We start from the raw sequence: 7,240 nt of genomic DNA on the forward strand, positions 1-7,240 counted from the left end.
ACATGTCTTCTAGAACCTGATTCAATCTCTCTGTTTGGCCATCAGTTTGGGGGTGGAACGCTGTACTGAATTTGAGTTGGGTCCCCATTGCCTTCTGCAAACTTTTCCAAAAGTGGGAGGTAAAACGTGCATCCCTGTCTGACACAATGGAGACTGGAATCCCATGTAGTCTGACAATTTGTTCCAAATACAACTTTGCCCACTTATCCACCGTATAAGTAGCCTTACCTGGAATGAAGTGGGCGGATTTCGTCAACCTATCTATAATCACCCAAATAACTGTGTATCCCTTCGAGGTCTTGGGAAATCCTGATATGAAGTCCATGGCTATATCCTCCCACTTCCACAGTGGAATGTCTAGGGGTTGTAATAGGCCTGAGAGTTTTTGTCTAGGAGCCTTCACCTGCTGGCACGTGAGACACTTACTAACTCTAAGGGCAACTTCTCGCTTCATCCCTGGCCACCAATAGCACTTCTTCAAGTCATGATACATCTTGGTACTACGAGGGTGTACTGAATATAGCGATTCATGGGCTTCAGTCAAGAGGTCCTCCTTGATCTGACTATCTGCAGGAACACATAACCATCCCTGCCACAGTAGCCCTCCATCAGAAGACAGGATGAAACCTTCTTCTCTGACTGCCTCATTCTGCTGACAAATTGAGTATAAGTGAGGGTCGTTTCTCTGAGCATTTATGATTCGCTGTCTTAAATCCGGCTGGACTCTAAGCTGACTCAATCTTCCAACTGCACCTCTTGTCACCACTTCTATTTCAGCCGACGCCATATCCTCTTGCAACGTACACTCTCTTGTGACTAATGCCAAAGAGTGAGCTGTTTTCCTGCTTAGTGCGTTAGCTACGACATTAGCCTTACCGGGGTGATACATTATTTCAATGTTGTAGTCCTTCACTAACTCCAACCAACGCCTTTGCCTCATGTTGAGTTCCTTTTGAGTGAATAAGTATTTCAAGCTCTTGTGATCAGTGAAAATCTGTATACGCTCGCCATACAAGTAGTGCCGCCATACAAGAATTGGAGCATTGATATGAAAGCTTTTCTCGATTCTCAAGATGCATGGGAGGTGGTCGAAGAAGGGTTAGAAGAACCAAAAGATACCACGGGTTATACAGCGACACGAAACAAGGCGTTAAAAGAGGTGCGATCAAAGAATAAGGGGGCACTATACATGTTGTTCCGAGTCATGAAAGAGTTGGGCTTTGAGAAGCTTGCCAGTGCAACTACTTCAAAAGAAGCGTGGGACACTTTAGGAAAAGTGTTCAAAGGAATCGATCGAGTCAAGCAAGTGCGTCTCCAAACTCTTTGTGGCAAGTCAGAGAGCATGAAGATAAAGAAGTTAGAAAGTGTATCTGACTACATCACGCATGTACAAACTGTGGTAAACGAACTCAACTGAAATGGAGAAATGTTAGCCAAGACGCGAGTTTTGGAGAAGATTTTAAGGTCATTAACCAACAACTTTGCGAATGTTTTATGCGCGATAGAAGAGTTAAAGGATCTAGCGACGTTCATAGTCGACGAGCTAGCCGGTTCTCTTGAGGCACACGAGCAATGTAAGAAGAAGAAGGAGGAAACACTCGATCAAGCACTTCAAACCAAGGCATCAATCAAAGATGAAAAGGTACTCTACTCTCAAAATTTTGAAGGTAGAGGTTTTGGTTGTGAAAGTAGTAAAAATGGTCATGGTGGTCAAGGCAGCAGTCATGAAGGATATTATAAGAAGAAGGGACAGTCGAGCCAAGCAAATTGGCGTGGAAGAGGACGCAGTCGAGGAAGAGGCAGTCGATCAATTTATTCCAACATTTAATGCTATAAATGTCACAAATATGGTCACTATGCGAACAATTGTAACTTCCACAAATGTTACAACTGTGGCAGAGGGGCAATTGTCGAGCTGATAAAATGGTGGAAGAAACAATCAACCTAGCCTTTGATGATGCAACAAATGAAGGTCTTCTCTTGATGGCTCAAAATGAAGATCTGAAAGCGAAAGAACACGACAGAGAAAAAGATGACGGCGGTAGTTGTGAGGCGGTGGAAGTCGTTGGAAACGAGGGGATACGCAGCGGATTTGTCAAAATCGCGATATCGGAGACGAGAAAATTGAAGAAGGAATCAGGATTGAACAGGTGATCGGAGAATGAGCCAAAGAAACTTCCAGATCATCAGAAGAAGAACAGAGATTTAGAGCAACAACCAAAATCTACCGTGGATAAATCTGTGGAGAAGTCTTAGTTGCAGACGTTGAAATCGCTGAACGAACGCCTTTTGAAGGAGAAAGTAGAGATTGAAAATGAAAAGAAAGCTTTTAGAAATAGAGATTGAAAGGTTAGAGAAGGAAGTAGCTGAGCTGAGTGAGAGTTCTTTCTATCTCAAATAGGAGAAGGAAGAAAATGGGAAGGTAATTTCTCAGGTTGTGAAGAGAATTGAAGAAGGTGTGGAGAAAGAAAGGTCAGCTACTGAGGAGTCGTGGGTTCAAAACCGGAGGTGCGCGCTAGGAAGTGAAATTCTTTACATTGAAGCGTGGCACCATGCGGATCGGGTCGAACATCCTTCGAGTCAAACTGGGCTAGACGTAGGCGTGGGTCGGAAGAGTTAAATCGTGTCGCATATCAATTGCAGACGCGTCACTTTACAACATGCCTGACGAGTTATTCCACCCAATCGTCAATATGTGTCCCTCAGGCTGTCTAACACGCGGCTTGCCTGTTGTCTGACACGCTTTCCCTCCCGCAAGTTGAAATGTGGCTTGCCGGAAAATTTTCTCTACTGACAGTCACAATACTGAATCTGGCCTTCAAAGTTTGTTCATTTACCACGTTCTTTTTCCTGAAAGGACTCTCAGAAATCCTCGAATTTCATCGTTCATAGAAGAACATATCGAACGACTTACATCTAAAGAAAAACTGTGAAAGTCATTTACCTCCTTCTTGTTCGTGAAAGGACTCTTATCAAACCTCCAAGGCTTAGATCTAAAGAAAAACTGTGAAAGTCATTTACCTCCTTGTTCGTGAAAGGACTCTCAGAAAACCTCCAATTGCATCCTTCATAGAAGAACCTATCACGGCTCAGATTAAAGAAAAATTGTGAAAGGTTACCTCTCGAGAAAAATTGTGAGAGGTTATCCTGAAAAGATATTATTAAGAATTAATGAGATTTGGCCTATGTGATTGTCGAACCTACGACCTTCACATTATTAACACGACAATTTAACCAACTGAGCTAATAAGACATAGGTTTTATGCACGTTATAGATCGTTGGCTCCTAATCCAATCAATCGAGTTTCGTTTACATAACTTGATGCGTAATAAACTTAAAAAAGTCATTATCTTTTAAAGTTCGTAGTGTTTTAACTCGTATCATGAAAAGATATTATTAAAAATTAATGAAATTGGCCCATGGTGTCAAACCTGCGACCTTCGCGTTAATAACGCGACGCTCTAACCAACTGAGCTAATAGGCCATAGGCTTTATGCACATTGTAGATCGGTAGCTCCTCATTCAGTCAATCGAGTTTTGCTTACATAATTTTATGCATAATAAACTTAAAACTATAAGTGATTATCTTTTAAATCTAGTATCATTATTGAGAATTAATGAAATTGGCCCATGCAGGTATTGTCTTCTTTTGATTTTCGGGATTACCTTGTGCTTTTAAAACGCATAGAGAAATTTTCACACCCTTATAAAGAATGTTCCCCTCTCCAACTGTTGTGGGATCTCACAATCCATCCTCTTTATATACGGGTATCAAGTTGGCTTAAGGGCTCATCTTGTTATCTTTTTTTTTGTCTCTAATTAGCCTCCTACAACGGATATGAACACTATTATAAAACAAATCTGGAAACCTTGTTAAATATCTGATTCATAAAAATTACTTAAGCTATGGGAAATTAGTGAGCCCAACAACATCATTCTAACTCAGATCTCGTGTTAGTATTAATGTTGGAATAACTTAGATATAACATTCAACCTTCATTCAAACCTTCCTTAGTTTCTTCCTTTAACTAGATCATGACTTGATTAGTCTATATGTATTACTTTATCTTTTAAGTCACAGACTCTAAATCTTGCGAAAGTATCCAATCATTGACCAGTTTGCCTCATACAACCTCAAAGCTTCCTCTTACTATTTGTGCATAAACATTTAAAAGAAAAAGAAAAAGTGTTATTTCCTCAAATTTCTTTGAACACTCAGGAGTGACTTAATAAAACTCTCACCTAAGACAAATATTGCATAAGCATAATAAATGTTCTTATATGTAGTAAAACTTGAGATACTTAAGAATAGTTTCATATACACATCTTGTCATTTGATATTCATAACAAACCTTGATTCTTATAAAAGGTTTTTAAGGGTTGTTTCGTCATTTTTCTTAAGTTCATACCTCAAACACGTTCTAATTTCCTCATGTGATCTTGCATACTTACTCTTAAGGTCATAAATGAGTCTCTTAAAAAATTTATTTAACAATTGAGGTTTTTTTGTAATCTTGAAAACATTTTATAATTCTTATAGGGGTATGTTGGTCATTTACCACCCCAAATCTTGGTTAAATCTGGACATATTCCAATGGCCTTTTAACTTTGTATAAAATCTTTGAATCATGTCATATTCAAATGGCCTTCTAAGTATGTTATAGAAGAGACACAACTCATCGAATACAACGACCAAATTTAAAGTGGAGATCAGTTGCCCACTAATCAGATAGAATATATTTGGCATAAATTTCATAAAATTTAATCTCAAATTCACGAAAATCTAGAAGTTTTTAACGTCGATTTAAGCTCTCTCTATAAATCCTGAAGTAGGAGCTTTAGTTTGGAGCAAGAATCGAGCTAAGTCAAACCTTCAACTGTGAGTTGTTATAGCCTCTGATATTTTGGATTTCTTACTCGCGGATTTCTTCCAAATTTGAGAGCCATAGTCAACCATTTTCCTTCAAACTTGCTTTTGCATCTCCTAAATGGGACTATCCACAAGTTTGGTGATGAAATAAAGTGTTGAAGGTGCCTCAAACACAACTTCTCAATTTGGTCCGTCTTTAAAGGAAGATGGTTGAAGCACGAAAATTAAATACGAGCCTACATGCAAATTTGTCAAGAAACCTATCATGTTCGATTTTCGAACCTCCAAGGAATATTTCCGTAGAAGACCACGAATGTTAACGAGACTCAAAGCAAGTCCAATTGAAGAAAATTATTTTCGTTTAAAATTTGGGAGTAAGGATCGAAGTCTTACTTACAATCCATTTTCTTCAAAATTGACCCTTTCTTTAGCTTAAGGAGATTAACTTGAGCGCTTTTAATGAAGAAATCGGGAGTTAATACGTCTTAGATAAGGTTGCCTAAGGAAACAAAATTCTGCTTTCTTGAATAAGTTGAGTTTCAAATTCCAATAAGACATCACCATCTTTATGTTTCATAAAGAACTCGAGGGGAGAAATGCTCAAACCACGCACTTTAAGACATCACCATCAAAGAAATCGAGGGGAGAAATGCTCAAGACGAAGACTATGGGACAATCGACCATGGGGACCATAGATGTTTCAAGTTTATATCGCATAGATCTCTAAACAGTATATAATATGTTAAATATTCTAACTTGAATTTTAAGTAATGAAATATAAGAAAAGGTCCCACCGAGATTTGAACTCGTGCTACTGGATTCAGAGTCCAATGTCCTAACCACTAGACCATGGGACCACAAATTTGTAACAATTTGTGTGTCATAAATGTATGAACTTTAAAAAGAATAATGGTATTTTATTTGTTTCTTATATCTCTAAATTTTCAAAATGATTTTTCTTTTGTTTTTAGTTGTGTATTTGATAGGGTTTCAAAGCAATCAAATTAACTAATTTATTAGATCATTGGTTCAATTATTCAACCATTCTTCTCACTCATTTCCATCCTACTTTAATAGAGTGCACAAAGGTTATTTTAAAACAAATTTAACGTTAAAAAAAGAAACTTATTTAATAAGTTTTTCCCATCCATATTTTTTAAAAGTTTATTTGAATATTCTAGGTAACATTACCGAAGTAAAAAAATTCAAATTATTTATGTTTACTCTATTTTTATAAAAAGAAGACAATAATGAAATCCATGTGCTACGTATTAATATATCAATGACTATTTAGATCTAAACAGTTACTTAGTTTTGTCATTCACAATTTGTTAATACAATCTCTAATAAATACAAAGTTAATAGTGAGAAAAGAAAAAATAACCAAAGTTATTCTCCAATGTGAGTAAGGTTGAGAATCTCAACTCCCATTTTAAGTAGAGATTTGTATCTTCCTCTTCTCTTGAAAATGAGATTTGATATGGTGTTAATTATAAGCACTTTTGCAGTACTCTTTATTAACTCCAATGTATTAACTCCAATGTGGAGTGGAAGGGTCGGATGGAAACTCAACCTTATCGGCACGTTCTTTTTTGGCATATTTTTTTAGGACTGCACAATATCTCACATTTATATTAAAACAAATAATAGGAGAGAGAAAATAAAAAAAGAATATGTGTTAGATATTTATATTGATGACTTCGAGTATGAATACAAAAAATTCACAAAATACATCTTTAAAATGGTAGATATGGTTCTATTTACTAAATGTATTTTTATTATGTACAAAAATCTACCGTATATAATGATTTACATTCATTACTATACATTAGATGTTTATTATATATGACCATTTAGAATAAATGTCATTTACCTATAGTCATACTATGTGTAGCCGGTCATTGAGTAAGTTATAAAAGCAACCAACTTCTAAGTGAACAAAACTTTCATATAAGTCTTTTAACAAAAAAGAAGTTTTCATTTAAGTTCTCTCACCATGAATTTAAAAAGTAATTTTCATTGAATTCAAATATGCTGGTAAGGAAATAAATTTAAACAAAGAAAGTAGTGATAACATTAGAAATAACAATACGTGACAACCTACTTTTCCATTAAAAAATAAGGTTACTACATGTATGTCTTAACTATTATGTGGGTCCGTCCATCTACAGATATTGAGGTACATAGGTTCTTGGATCTAACAGGGTAGTATCTACATTTCGTGCCAGATTTTGCCAATATAGTTTCACCACTCATGCACCAAACAAGGAAGGGTGTTCTATTTGTGTGGGCTGAGACATTTGAAGCGAGGTTCCAAGGTTTGAAGCACAGGTTAGTGTCGATGCCAGTATTTACAATTCTAAAGATTT

The 7,240-nt window shown here is 36.7% G+C and overlaps 1 non-coding gene across 1 annotated transcript; it reads right to left on the bottom strand.

Annotated features, from left to right (window-relative positions):
• Positions 1 to 5,656: 5,656 nt before the first annotated feature.
• Positions 5,657 to 5,728, bottom strand: TRNAQ-CUG (transfer RNA glutamine (anticodon CUG)). Its single transcript has one exon. It is a non-coding gene; the product is annotated as a tRNA-Gln (tRNA).
• Between the last annotated feature and the right edge of the window lie 1,512 nt (positions 5,729 to 7,240).

The sequence above is a fragment of the Cucurbita pepo genome, chromosome 16 (assembly GCF_057944985.1).
Source record: "Cucurbita pepo subsp. pepo isolate OVF chromosome 16, ASM5794498v1, whole genome shotgun sequence".
Taxonomy (NCBI): Eukaryota; Viridiplantae; Streptophyta; class Magnoliopsida; order Cucurbitales; family Cucurbitaceae; genus Cucurbita; species Cucurbita pepo.